Source organism: Myiozetetes cayanensis, unplaced genomic scaffold, assembly GCF_022539395.1.
Source record: "Myiozetetes cayanensis isolate MyiCay16 unplaced genomic scaffold, myiCay2020 scf29, whole genome shotgun sequence".
In the NCBI taxonomy this organism is placed as follows: Eukaryota; Metazoa; Chordata; class Aves; order Passeriformes; family Tyrannidae; genus Myiozetetes; species Myiozetetes cayanensis.
The window spans coordinates 4112983-4127545 of NW_026087510.1; the positions used below are offsets into that span (position 1 = coordinate 4112983).

At 43.2% G+C, this 14563-nt stretch overlaps 1 long non-coding RNA gene across 1 annotated transcript in view; it reads left to right on the forward strand.

Moving 5' to 3' along the window:
* LOC126644060 (uncharacterized) overlaps positions 1-14267 on the forward strand; it is a 32668-nt gene extending 18401 nt beyond the window's left edge. The window contains exon 3 of the long non-coding RNA XR_007629850.1: positions 14109-14267. This is a non-coding gene — a long non-coding RNA (uncharacterized LOC126644060). The remainder of the gene's footprint in view (positions 1-14108) is intronic.
* The last annotated feature ends 296 nt before the right edge of the window (positions 14268-14563 follow it).

The following is a 14563-nucleotide window of genomic DNA, read 5'->3' on the forward strand; positions in this document are numbered from 1 at the left end:
TTGACGTTGTTTTGGAATAGTTTGAGTATTTACATGTAGATTTTTTTTTCCTTGAATCCACCCTAAAATACTAATGACCTGTTTGGTTTGCTGTTTGCCATTTATTTAATACTTTTCCTTTAAAATACTAATGATTTAGCTTGGGCTCAGCAGACTTAGCACTCAACTTCTTCAAAAGCAACCCCACTGATGTTATTTTGGTGTGAAATAACACCCAGTGGAGGCACAGACAGCATCAATACTCTGCTTGGGGTTGATAGAAGGAGAGAAGGAAAAGGAAGAAGTAAATGATTAGAGTCACCAGAGCTGGAGGTGCAAAAACTTCAGTGTTTTGTGTTACTCTGCTCTCCACATGGAACCAAGACAGTGTTGGATTCTCCAGCAAATGTGATACAGAATTTCTGGAGCCAATGATACATCTGAAAATGGAATGAGTTTAAATAAACTCATTGGGCTTTGGAAATGATTGTTAGAAAGGATTTGGCCCCTGGAATGATCTGTAGGTGTTTTGTGGTGTGGCATTTGTTTCTTGAGGACAAATGAATCTGTGTGTCTGTGGGTTTTCCATAGGAACATCCTCAGGGAACAGGGTGGGTCAGCTCCTGCTTGGCTTCTGTGCTCAACTGCTGCCAAAATTTGGTTCCTGTGGTCAGGTGTACTCTGAGTTTAGCGGCTGATGATCCTTTGACTTTGCTTTTTCAGTATGTGTGATTTTCCCACTGCTTCACCCCAGCTTCTTTCAGCTGTAACTCTGTTAAAGTCACTTGAAACTGGTTAAAACTTGGTACCTTGATGACATGTGATTGAAGGAGATCCCTTCAATCTTTAATTCAGCTGACCCATATGTGGAATCAACAGAATTATATTTACACCCTCTCCAGTAGCGTTGTGAGGCTTAATTCACTCAAGTGAGCAAATCCCTTCATGATTCTTGGATAAAAAGTATAAAATGAAGAGCACAGGAATGGTAAAGAATATTCTCCTCTTCAAAAATTCACAGGCACCTAAGGTCTGTCCCACACTACCTCTCTGGATTCCCAGTAGCTGCACTAGGAGTTAGATCTGGTCCTTAGGCAGCGAATTAATCTGGATTATTCTTACAAAACACATCTCAAGTGAAACTTTTGCCTATATTTTTCCCAGAAGATTCTTCTCTTTCAGTCCAGAATTTTATCAGCAATTCTTATGCTAACAGGGGTCAGGAGATGAGATGTTTCTCACGTTACACTTGAAGCTTCTCATGAATAATGGCCTGTATCACCTCTATTGTCTGTCCAAAACATAAGCAACCAGACATAAGGCCAGAGGAGAAATTTAAAGAGTGCTGAATAAGCCAGCAGGACAGACCAAGAACTAAGATAGTCACAGAGTGAAACAAATACAAGGTGGAGCAGATGGTTATTTGGGGAAATATCCAAGCAGATTAACTACTAGGCAGCTAGAGAATGAGCCAGTCTCTGGTTAAAAACTACCCTGAAATCTTCAGAGCAAGATGAACAGAAGCACAGATGACCATCACTGTAGCCAAAATAAATTAGAGGTCATTATTCCCTGGTGAATTTTCTTAAGTGTTAAGTAGAGCACATCAGGCTTTTCACAGAAATCTGAGGGGGGTTGCCACACTTTAGACCATCACTTGCTCCTGTGCAAGGGCAATCTGTCCATTTGGAAGAATTTTTTCCCCCATTAATACTGTCCTTTTCTTCTTCCTCTAATTAATTTCTTTGCCTTTTTTTGTTCTCATATATATGCATGTGTGTGCTGTGTATGGGGGGGGAAAAAAAAATAGCTGCAGTTTGGGTAGGATGAGAATCCCAAAATACGTGGGGCTGGAAATTGCCATCATGGAAATTTTAGTTCTCCCCCTCCAAGCCCTTCAATCTTTTCCTTCAGTGAGAACTGCAGCTGCCATCTGATTTGTATTTATATATGCTCTTTATAGATATTAATGCAATAACAGATTAAACCTAAAGTAACTGTTACTACACAGAGACATCTCAGGGGGCTGATCTTGCAAACACTAATGCCTCTGCATAACTTTAATCTTGTGCATTGTATATTTGAATTTAATGGGGACTCTTGCATGCCAAAGTTTCTCACATTTGTGAATGTTTGCTGCAACTTCAGACTTCCCCCATATGTTGATGTCAATTTGTTTTTGCAACCTCAATACGGTTTAGAAACCTAAGGCTCTGATCATGGTTTGGATATGTTTTTTTTTTTTCCCTCCAGTTCTTCAGGCTTCTTTGGGCCAGATTTTCAACTGGAAAAACGGGCTAAAACCTCACTGCTGAACCCACTTATTTATACCAGGCTAAACTTGCCTTACAGAGGGTGCTTTTTGGGTCTGAGCAAACTCATAGGTAATAGGAGATTTAGGGTGGTAACGCTGTTATTACAGCATCAACTTCTCAAAACACTTTCTGGAGGTGAATTCCTGAAAGAAACTGGATTTAAAAAACTTGGGAAATGGCCTGATAACCCAGCAGTGTTTGTATAAGTAGCTGTAAGTGTCCATATATATGTCTGTGTGTGTGTGTGTATAAAGTGCAGGAGAGGTAGGAGAACAATAACAAGCTGAGAACCAAGGTAACAAACACAAGAAAATCATTAAGCACTTGAATTAATAAGATATTTGCTTAAGTAGCACAAACAACATTGTCCATAACCTTTTTGTCACAAGTTCCACCTCCTGAGGTATTAAAGGAATGCACAAGACCTATCAGTCTGAACATCAGAAAGTCATGTGAGACAGTTAAAATACTGGCTGGGGCTTTTCAAACGTGGTATTTGTCATATTTCATAGGATATTCAAGAGTTTTATCAGTTTTAGGCTGCTACATCCATGTAGGAAATCCCAGTGTTAGTCATCCAAGGGTTTAGACACTTTGGAGAGGTCTAGTTTTAAATATCTAAAAATTATGAATCTGGGGTTGTGCTGGTCAGTCAGGATCTCTTTGCAATCAGTGGAGAGAAGGAGCCACGTCCAGAGAAAGAATAATTTTAACTATTTTAGATCCTGTGGTAGGAAGAAGTGAGTTGTCTCCTTGATTTGTTGTTCTTTTTCATCGTGGAGGGAGAACGTGAATAGTTGTGGTAACTGATTTTTTTACATCAAAAGTTGTGAGTATAATGTCAGCCCTAAACATTAATGCCTATATTTTAAAAGTTTGGTCGTTGGGAAATGCAGATAAAGGCCCTGTGAGGGTCTTTTGTTGGTTGGTTTTAAGTAGAGTCCCCCTCATTGGACTACTCCTGAAACTCTTCACAGCATCTGTAGGCACTTACACAGCTCTTGAAGGAAAAACCAAGAAAACAAGTTGTTTAAAAACAACTCAGCACTGCTAAATTAATGTTATTTAATGACCAAGGAAAACCAGCCCTGGTGAGGGCCCAGGAGCTGATTGCTGCTGTCTGGGTGACAGTGGGCTCTGGGTGGCACAGATGGGTGCGTAGGGTGGAGCAACCTCCAAATTTCACTGCCTGGTGGAGCTGGGAGTCCTGCTAGGGTTTGGTTTTCCAAGGTCAAGCCTCCAGGAGATGCAGTGGAGAAATAAATCCACAGCAGAGCTGTTCCTACCAAACCCCCCGTGGCTTTGAGACGAAGAGAAGCCAAATAATAAACTCCTTTCTGCTCCTCCTCCCTCCCTGCGTGTCCTTATCCCGTTTCAGAAGGGCCTGAGGATTGCAGCTTGTCCTCAGAACGCCACATATACTGGAAGCTGCATTTTTGTATAAATTGGGAGCAGAACTGGCCACCAGAGATCAAAAATCTGGCAGGCAGAGCTGATTAGACATGCTCAGAGGAGCCCGCAGTTTCACTGCCGTGCACCCCTCGGGCTTGCAGGGGAAAACAAAGCTGAGGGCTGCCAATATTTGGATATGTGAGGCTATTGTTTTATCAGGGGCTGAGATCAGCCAGTGGAGAGAGCCCAGAACAAGATTGAAGTGCTCTTTTTAATTCTGGGGCATCGTGAGGGATGGGAAGCTGGGATCAATCCCCACCCTGGGCTTTGACTCCTAAACCACTGCTCCTCAACCCCGTGTCATTCCTTTCTACAGGACCCTGGGGCCCCTCTCTCTCATTTGGGTGCCCAGGAAATAGAAAATTTTCCCAATTTTCCCTGCCTTTATGCAAATCCCTCTCCTCTCTTCAGATCTTACCCCACGTCCAACCTCTTGCCGCCTTTTAATCCCAGAATATTTTAGCACCTTGATGCCACTGAAGGTCCCTTCCAACCCATCCCATCCTTCAGGGTTTCCTCTAATTTTCTCCCCTACCTTTTAATAACATTGTGCTGTCAGAAAATGATTTGTAAAAGGCAGGTACTGAAATACTGAAATGCCTGCTCTTATTTTGAGGGAAAGGAGGTGATTGCAGCGCTCTGGATTTGGAGGAAGGTGAGGTGGGATTCCCAGATAAGGAGGCACAAGGGAGGTTTTATAGGTGGCAGGCTGGGTAGCAGCATCCTTGTTGAATTGATTGTTTTAATGCTGAGCTGTAATTGTGGTATTAATCATGTGCTAGAGCACCAGGAGCATTGGGAAGGTGTCTTTTTAGTTACAGTAAAAAGCAGGGGAGATGAATAATGGGGATTGAACCCAGGACTTTGGTAGCTGAATTCCCAGAAATGTGGGACTCCCAAAGCTTAGCTTTGACCATGACTTTGAGCAGCCCAGGTGGTTATTTTTTTTTTGTGTCCTGCCTGCTGGCAGGGGCTGAGTGAGGCCCCACAGCTTTTGCAGGCAGATGCATTTCCACAATCCCAGATGCTGCTGTTGCCCAGCCACCAGGTAGATAAGGCAAACAATTAGAGAAGCCTCCTCTCCATCAAATCCACTCACAGTGGTCGCTCCCAAAGCTCCTCTGAGGGAGATGAGGAGAAGGAACCCTGAGAAATCCCTGCTGAAAGCCTGTCCAAACCCATTTTAAATGTAAAAAAAAAAAGAAAATAGCAGTGTGTGAGTCTGTCTGCAGCCACAGCAGAGGGGAGCAGATGTAAGCAAGCCTGTCCCTGCCTTCTGAAGCTCTGTGAGCTCCTGGAAGGCAGCCAGTGCTGAAATAATGGCTGGAGGCAGCACCCCTTTCTCCCCTCTGCCTGACCTGCTCCCAGACAAGACATTTGTAGGTTATTAAGCTGTGGAGCACACACTGTGCCTCACAACTGGGCAGAGCAGGGCGCTGTTCAGGGGCTGCAAACCTCCAACCACGCTGGGGGAACCTTGTGTTGTGTCAGCAGTACCACCTGCCCCAGCTCCTGGGCTCAGGGAGCTGCTGAATCTCAGTCATTCAGTGCACAAAACTGGGGTTGGTGGGGCTGTAATTGTAAGTTTAGAGAGGGACTGAGGGCTGGCTGAGCTTTGGAGGTCACTGAGGGGTGTGTTCATGCTGCCCCTGTGCTCCAAAACCTGCTCTTGCTGCCACACCTACAATGGTGTGCATTTCCATCCTCTACACAGAAAGGACAAGATGCAGTGGTGTGCAGTGTAAATATTTTGCATTCAACTGCCTATTCTAAGTCCCTTTTTCAGTCTTGCCACTTCTCCTCCTAGATTCCTTTTCTCCTGTTTCTTTAGTTCAACTCCCGTGCTTTATTGTAAACGAATTGTTTTCGCTTGGCCGTGATTTATTTATTTATTGTCCTTTGCCTGGGCATCTCTCACAGTGCTTTAGTTGCAATTATTTTGCAAGTCAGCTCGTGGGCATCATCCCATTTCCCTGTTGCCCTGGTGTTTTCAGTTCCCATCCTGGGTGCTGGAGCTTGCAGCCTGTGTCTGGCATGGATGGGCACATTCAGCTGCAGCAACAACAAGGCTGGGTTGTGTTTTTTAATTTATTTAAGGGTGCTGCTGAAATTTGAAATTGCTGAAATCTGAGCATAAAAGATATTTCTGGTTTTGCCTCTTAATGTTCCTTTGAGAGAGCTCCTCGATATTTGGTGAAGTGAACCTTAAAGAACCTCCCTTGTTTCCTGTTGTTCCATTCCTTGTTTTCTCTCATAAAGGCTTTTTTTTTTTTTTTTTTTCCCCTTTCCAAAATACACAACCTCCCTGGAAGTCTATTGCTCCCAAAAGAAGGCCTTGTTGTAGGTTTTGACCCAGGTCCATCTCCTATCACAGCTGCAGCCTCTTCCCTTTGAGGTAGAGCCAAAGCTGCTGAAATAATGTCAGTGCTGGAGATCAGGGCCTTCATCTGCCCCAGAGGAAGGGTTAATGTTGGTGGGAGAACTTCTCCTCCTGTTTTCTGTCCCAGGCAACACAAGGGGATCTTTCAGGAGGCAAAATTTGCCCCTCATCACTGCTGACCCACTCTTGTCTCCTGCAAGGTCCTCCAGATCACTCCTTCCTCCTAAGCTGCTTGTCAGGTGGCAAAGCCTGTCGGTTTGAGCTCAGCACTCAAAGAGAAGGTATTTTTTTCTTTCAAGGCACAAAATGTGCCTTTTAAAGGGAAGGCAGTTGCAACTGAAATCCTTTTAGCAGTGGCCATGTTCTGGTTAACTGCAGTTTTCCCTTTCCTGTGGCGTTCAGCTTCTCCAAACAATCCCCCCAGCGCCCGCAGTGAGGGAATTGAAATGTGCTTGGCAGCTCCATCCTGCAAAGCCTCGATAATTTTTTGTCATCGATCCAAAAATCTTATGCCAGTTCACTGACGTGAGGTCACTCTAATTTCATCCCAGGGCTGCTGGTAGAGGTGGGTTTTTTTTGTGTGTGTGTGTGTCCCGACTGCCCTCACCCCCTGCCCAGCTCTCTGCCCCCACCTCGTTTTGTTGGAGGTTAATCACTGCGTGAGGTAACTCCATCCTTGGCATGTGTTGTGAGCTGGAAATCTGGTGGCTAATTACTGCCTTCAGACCAGAGGAGGAGGCTGCAGAGTCCTGCCCTGGGAGGGACCGCGCTCACATCGCAGAGAGGACATCCCTGGCTCACAGGGAGGAAAAAAAGGCTCCTCTTTATAATCTAGAGTGTCTACTCGGTGCTTAACAGCAGAAAATACCTGTGTGGAAGGGAGACTGTCCTGCTTTTAAACAAAAAAAAAAACAACCAAAGCCCTGTGTGATTTCTGCTTTGAACATTCAGGGCTTGGGGTGACACCGAGGCTCAAACGTCCCCAAAAATCTCGCTGGGAGGATGAAATTGTCTTTTCTTTTCCCTTTCTGGTCACGTTTTACCACTGGAGTTACTCAGCGAATTAATAGGTATAGAAATGCAAAGCTCTTTTCTTATTACACGCCATCGATCTGATTGCAGTGTCATTAATTGAAAGACTCGGGAAATGTGATGGATGGTTCAGTTCAGGATTCCACATTCGTTTTGGCATAGCCCTGCAGGAGAAAAGCTGCATGAAGCTGATTGAAGGGCTCTTTTTGTCTGACATGAATTATTCTTTCATTGTCAAACCTTGTAACAGCATTCAGACACAGGGAGATTTACAATGTGAAATCCTAAATGGGGTCTATTCTTAAAATAAAATTAGAAAAAAAAAGGGAGAGAGAGAGAGGGAGCTTTATCTTGCAACGTTGAAAATAGCTACGTTAAAAAAAAACCACGAAAAAAACCCCACAACTATTCCTACAAATTAAATATCTTCTGCAAAACCCAAGGGGCTGATGTTTCCCACTTAATTTTAAATTATTCCAATGGTAGGGCCTTAAATGAATAAAACAATTGCTTTAATCACATAACAGTTGTCAACATTTTTATTACGTTCAAATATATTTGTTTGTCTGAGAGGGTTTGTTTGTTCTCCCCACTGCTGTCATTTACCTAACAGAACCATTAGCTGGGAATCCTGCTTGTCCTGCAAAATTAGACCAGGTTGGCTTTTTCTTCTGGGGAAAACCTGGCTGGACTTTGCCGAAATGCTTATTTAAGGAAATCATTCTGCATTTTAGGAAACATTACAAAAACAACCCAACCCCAAACAACAAACCCCTCTCAGTGTTGCGTTTCAGCTTTTCCCAGTTGCTGTCTGCAGGCAGATCTCATCCAATGCCTTCGTAAGGTTTATTTCTTGCTGTTGATCCTGGGCAGTTCTGTGCTTAAATTCTTGCTCTTTTATGCATTTTAATTTTTTTTTTTTTTTTTTTGAAACCCTGAGAGTTGCCTGCAGTGATGGGAGATACAACTCTTAAAGAGCAGCAGAGGGGCGCAGCCCGGCTTCGCTTTTCCACGCCGTGGCGTTCGCCAAGTTGATGAAGAGTTTTGAATGCCAAGTAGCCACCCAACTTGTAGCCTCATTTAAGAATAAAATACTGAAATAACATTATACGAGATGGGAATCAATGTCATGCCTATTACAAATGCTGGAGCTGGGAGAATAGCTAGATTACACAGAGCAGGCAGATTAGATGAAGAAGAGTATTCGATTACATTACATCTGATTAGTGGTGTCTATTCATCTGTGTGGGGCTTTTTTTTTTTTTCTCTTTTAAAGAAAGCTGACTTATTTTATCTGAATTGGGTGATGGTGCAGACTAAGAGTGAGGAGAAGAACAGGGCATTAAACAGTGGTAGTAAAAACATGCAGCTGCTTTAACCACCTTCCTCCCTCATCCCCCACGGTTGTGGGTGCCCAAGTGCGTTACAGCAGACAGATAACCGTAGGAACGAGCACTTTTAATATTATTGAACTACTTTTCAACCCCAGATAAGCGTGGAGCGATTGCTCTCCGGTTGAACCCCTCCACAAAATGCCCCTTTTCCACCTGAGCTGTACATTTGCAGGCGACGACACCGGCCCGATAAACGAGATGAGTAATTCCCATTAAAACTGGGGAGGGAAGAGGGGGGGAAAAAAAAACCCGAGCCTTTCCAGAGCCTAAGAAATAAACGGCACTGATGGGAAATGTTGTTCTCATCCCCCGCCCCCTCCCCCTGCCTATCTGCATGTCATACCCTCCCGAATGTGGATTTTTTTTTGTTGTTAAGGTCTCATTGTTCGGCGAAGGGCGAGATGATTTTTGGAGTTTCTGCCAGGCTTTTTTGCCGCCCTGGCTCTGGTGCCACCGCTCTCCTCGCTCTGCAAACTCTCCCTGTGCCTGCAATTCCCAGCAGCTAAGTTTGGGAAATGCAACTGCCTGGCGGGTCAGCACAACCTTCCCCCCCTTCCCAACCCTCCCTCCCTCACACCCCTTTGGAGCCCGTTATTGGCTTTATTTTTGGCTGCACACCCAGCTCTGGGATGTTCGCACTCAGGGCTTCTCGGGGTGAAACCGCAGCTCTCCTTTAACCTTCCAGCCTCTAGACTGGTCCTAAAAAAGGTGAGGGAGCTGGGGAGGGTTTTCTTTAAGGAGGTATTAGTTATATTTTATATTTATTTGTAAATTTTTTTTCCCCCCCTTCTTCACGCTGTCTAAAGCTAAATAAACCCGACAGTTTCTCGGAGCCCAAAATCAGGAGGAATAATTTTTCCTTTGGTGTCACTAATTAGCCTCTCACGGAAGCTGATATAAGTAGAAAGGGAGCTAACGAGAGGGTTGTGCAGCCTTGCAGGACTCTGAGCATATTGCACAGGAGGCAAAAAAAAAAAAAAAAAAAGAAAAAGCTTCATCTCAGCAACAAACTCCTAATTTTCGGAGTTCCCCGCACTGGGAAGTGCGGGGTTTATAATTCCTGCAAATTAAATTAGAGTTCGGAGCCGTGGTCGCTCTGATCAGATCTGTGTAAATATAACGTTGTCCACAGCCTGTGTTGTCACCTCTGAAATGCTCTCTGGATATCTCTCAGCCTTTTCTTGTGCTGGAGTCAGGGTGGTGCTGGATTTTGGAGCCTTTTCCGTTTCATTCGTTTTGATTTTGTTCAGTTTTGTTTTTTTTTTTTTAATTTTTTTAATTTTTTTTTTATTTTAGTTCATTTTATTTTATTTTTATTTTTTTTTTAGCCCATTTTGACTCTGACAGTTTTTAAAGGTGAGGCTCATTTTTGTGAGGTTAAGAAGAAGGAGAGAGTCAAAGGTACCGTATCTTTCTTCTTAATTGTTTGCCTTAAGTCTAAAACATCTGAAAAACACTCTTAAAGCGGTCTTAGAAGTAACAGTCGCTTAATTAATAAAAATAGTAACAGATTTAGCTTACCCTCTTTATGGACTTAACTTCAGGAAATTAGGCATCCACTCTGTCTCCTCTGGAATAATCAGCTTCTTATCTAATATATATGAAACGACCAAATAAATCTTACATCGTTTGCATCCTTAACTCAGGAACAATTGCTCAAAAAAAAAAATAAAAAAAAATGGAAGCAACTGCTACAAGATCAGAGAATCTTTTCGTTTTAAAGCCTTTAAGCCACCCTTTCTTTCCCTCTAGTTTGGCTTAATTTCCTTTTATTGTGTCGTTGGGACGAGAATGTACAATGCCATGGCTAATTGTGTCACTCTTCACGTTAATAACCTGCAACTTTTACATCACAACGAGCGAGAAGCATCGAAAAAGGCAGAAACAGATGCAATTATTTGGTGCTGGCTAAGTTACTGTACGTGACCCAGGTGCTGGAGTACTATTTGCATGTGTTTCTCACCTTTGTTCACCCAGACACATGGGGATCTCGAGCTATTGCTGACTAATTGATAGTTGTAGTAACTGCTATAGGCTCCTTAGATTAGAAATGCATGCAGACGTGTGTCTTGATTCAAACATTAAGGAAACACACACACTCTCACTTACTTACATGGGCAGAAAGTCTTCATACTATTAGAGGTGTGTGATGGAGATAGCAGGACATAAAACAGAAGAGAGAGAGACACAGAGGGAGAGAGAGAGACAGAGACAGAGAGATGGCATGCAGCATATATACCCCTACAAATAGTTCTAAAATGCGTTTGCAAATGCAGAAGTCTTCAGAACCATCCAACAGTTCAGCACACCCTTTTTATCTCTTCTCTGCGGGACGTCTCCATCCAGATTACTCGAAAAAAAGCGGAAAAGGTGAGAGCTCTGCCATCTTAGCTCTGAATTCATCTGATTTCCTTTTTTTTTTTTTTTTTTTTTTCTCTCTCCTATATCCCCCCCCCCTCTCCCTTGTATTCCTCATGCCATTGTCCATTCTTATGATGGCAGCCGCCCTTGCTCTTGAATGCAAGTGTCACAGCGGGAGCAAAAAGGGTTCAGGGCTGCATTGTCAAAGCCATGGTTGCCTATTGTTTCTTAGCCTTTCACTGCTCTGCTTTTCCGAGCCTCTTTCCCTATCAGTGGCCCCTGTCAAGGGGAGGAGTAGGGAGAAAATTGCAAGAGTTAGTCGTCCTTTTTATTGCACACTGTTATGATAAACAGCCCAGCAATACATCCCACAAAATTAGGAATTATAAACGACGGGACGGGGTGGGGGGGGGGGTGAAAAAAAAAATAATTTCTTTGTAAGGTGGTTTTTTTTGGGGTTTTTTTTGGGGTTTTTTTGCGTTTGTCGCTGCCCTTATGTGCCAAAAGCTTGGTTTTTCTTAGGAAAGACTTTTGTATTGGTGTTTTGCCCAGCAAAAAATAGAGGCAGCTGCAAAGTGAACAGTGAGCTATTTAGCCACAAGGTAAAAATTTCCTGTTGCTATTTGGATACTGATGCTTTTCAATTTTAAGGGTGTGTTGGGGAGGGAGGAAGCATGACTGAAAGCATTTCTCTAGCTGTCCATCCATCCATCCATCCATCCATTCATCTGTATTTTATGTTTGAAAGCGATTGCAAATGATTTTTTTTTAAAAAAAAAGGCCGGAGGAGGCTGTTTGCGAGTTGGTTTTGTTGGAAAAATATCTCAGTGTAGGACGAGGTTTGTGTTTCAGGTGCTTGAAATCTTGTGCTGGGAAAGGAAGGGGGAACGACTGTCCTGCTCGTGCCAGAACGTGCTGGTTTGTCAGGTCATCTAAAAGTAAAATCTTGTCACGATTTCTTCCTTTCATTGGGGTTGGGGGTGGTGGTGGTGGTGGAAATAATATAGACAGGACTTTAAGTGACATTTAAGCATGTGTTTGATTGTCTCGTGTGCACCAGGCCAGCTTTTCCCGTGTTCCAAACTTCAGGGAGGTTACAAAAGTCGTGGCCTCAAAAGTTTTTTGGGTTTTTTTTTTGCTGTTTTATTACGTTTGATATTATAAATTGTGTAGAGAATAAAATGATTTCTGAAATATGGCTTCCAAGGAGAGTGCAAACATATTTACGTATTCAAGTTGGAAATCCTCTACTAATTTCACTTTCAGTATTTTTATTTGTTTTTAATTTTTTTTCCTTAAGAAAAATCTAACAAAGTGAAAGGGAAGCAAAGGCAATTTGGTTTATGCTTTTAACAGTTTCTGTAAATAGGAGCATCTTTTCAACCCTTAAATTTATACTTACTGTCCTCAGTGTACAGTATACTTAGCAGTTAGGGAGTTTATTTTTTAGAGGTCTATTATTATGTTATTCTGATGGAGCCATTATGCGATCACAAATTATTAAAAGAAAACACTACAGACTGCTGAAATATGTGCTCCTTGAGCCTGAATATCTAAGTCATTGCAAATGTCTAGTGCTATTTTGTCTTGCCTAATAATAACAGGCAGAGTGCTTTCACAGATGTAAATACGGTTCAAGAAGCTTGCAGAGAAATACTCCTTAAACTGCTGGGCTCTGGTTTTGGTCGAGTTTCAGAATATCGAGTTGTCCCAGTCTCCCCAGTGACAGTTGTGAATTTACTTTGAAAGAAAGGGGCGAGAAATTTCACCTGGATTCGCTCTTAACTCTCAGGACGCCGAGACAAGAAGGGATTTGGTGCTTAAATTCTCTCGTTCCGTCCCACAGACAACTTGCTCTGCCTTTCGTTCTCCGTGGTTTTTTTTTCACACGCGCTCATTGTCCTGCACCGCCACGTTCTAGGTCAAGTGTGTGTCTGTTTGGAATATCTTTAGGCTCGAAACTTTTTGAAGAGACGATGAAAGAACTCCTGGCCTTGTTTTAAATCAAGCTCTGAATGCAGCCCAGGCCACCCTGGGAGCACAATGTTTAATTTCCATTCGACATCTGCCTTATATTTACCACTGCAGGCCGGTGTCTGCGTGGAAGGGAGCGCTTATCGTTGATAAAAAGTTTGGCATCTCCTTTGTCAGGGGTTGTAATTTCTGTTCTCTCAATCTGGACTGTCATTTTGTAAAAATCTTTTGTCGCTGGGAGCTGAATGGAAAACCTGGAATGTGTAAGAGATTAAAGAAAGGGGGGGAAGAGGATTCGAGCGTGTGGAGCGATTCTGAGCGCTTGGCTCTCTGAGGCAGATGGTGCCTAATCCTGATTTTTCCTTATTCCAGTGTAAATTCCGAGCTGTCCCACTGAATCCACTGCTGAATACTGATGAATCAGGATCAGGCCTGGCTCGTTTCTTTGCTTTTTTTTGAGACTGTGGGCTTATCTGGCAGTGCTTTATGCGTGCACAGCTCTCATTTTACACTCCTGATGAGAGGTGCCCACTGAGTGACTTTGTGCTGATTGCAAACACAGGGGTGTAAATCCTGGCTCTCACTCATTACTCCTCCTTTAGAAGTGCTATCAGTCTGACCTTCCAGGATCTAGGAATAAATATTTGAATAACTTGACGTGGTTTTCTTTAGGTAGGTCTGGGGAGGGAAATGTTATCCTCTCCAAAGGACTGGGCTGGAATTTTGCATGTCTGGGCATTCCACAGTGTCAGTGGGAATGGTGGTGGTGGCTGAGATGTCAGGTCTACCCTGGGAGAAAAAGAAGTTTATTCAGCCCAAAGGCAGAAACATTTGGCCCCACAGACTTATTTTTGCTGCAAAAAAAGGTGATTCAGGGGGATTGGCTGGGGGCTGTTACAGCCTGGGGATGGAGATAACTATTTCAGGTGGAGGAGGGAAACTTCACCCTGTGTTTAATTTTTTTAAATTAATTTTTATCTCCTTATTCATCAAACCTACTTGTGTTCATGTTGACTTCAATATGGGAAAATAGAAAGGCTTTTTTCCCCCTCTTAGATCCATTCTGCAATCTGAGGATGAAATGATCTCTGTGCAATATCAGCTGAAGTCCCAGGCACCTACTAAACTTTTCCTTGTGGGATTTCAGGGAAGCACAACCCCTTATAGTCCTGCTCTACATAGGAATAAATGCAGCTCTTTTTTTCTCCCCCACCCAAATAGGAGTAACTTGATGACTTCAGTGGGAATTGCTCTTAAAGAAGAGAGAGAAAGGGTCACCTGGATTCTCCTGGAGGTGGGACTCAGGGACAGAAGTCTCCAGGAAGGCACAAGAAGAGGATTTCAAATTCTCCCTCTTCTCTCCAGAGGCTCCATCCCACATCCAGGGTCAGGCAAGTATTGTTTCCTCATTGCTTGGAGCTTCACTGGGGAGTCCTTACAAGGGTTTGGTTCTCACACAGAAAAACTGTGTCAGTGAAGTTTTTTTTTCATTAAAATTTATTGATAATTTGGTTCATTAATCAGAGGGCAGGTTCCTGTGTCCCACTGTGTTCTTTCATGGAGGGTTTATGTGGTCCAAGATGCAGGAAGAGCCACCTCAGTCAGCAAAACCTGAACCACTGGATTATTAAACCTTTTGGTAATTCCAAACCCCTGTCCTGTTACCACCTGAGACA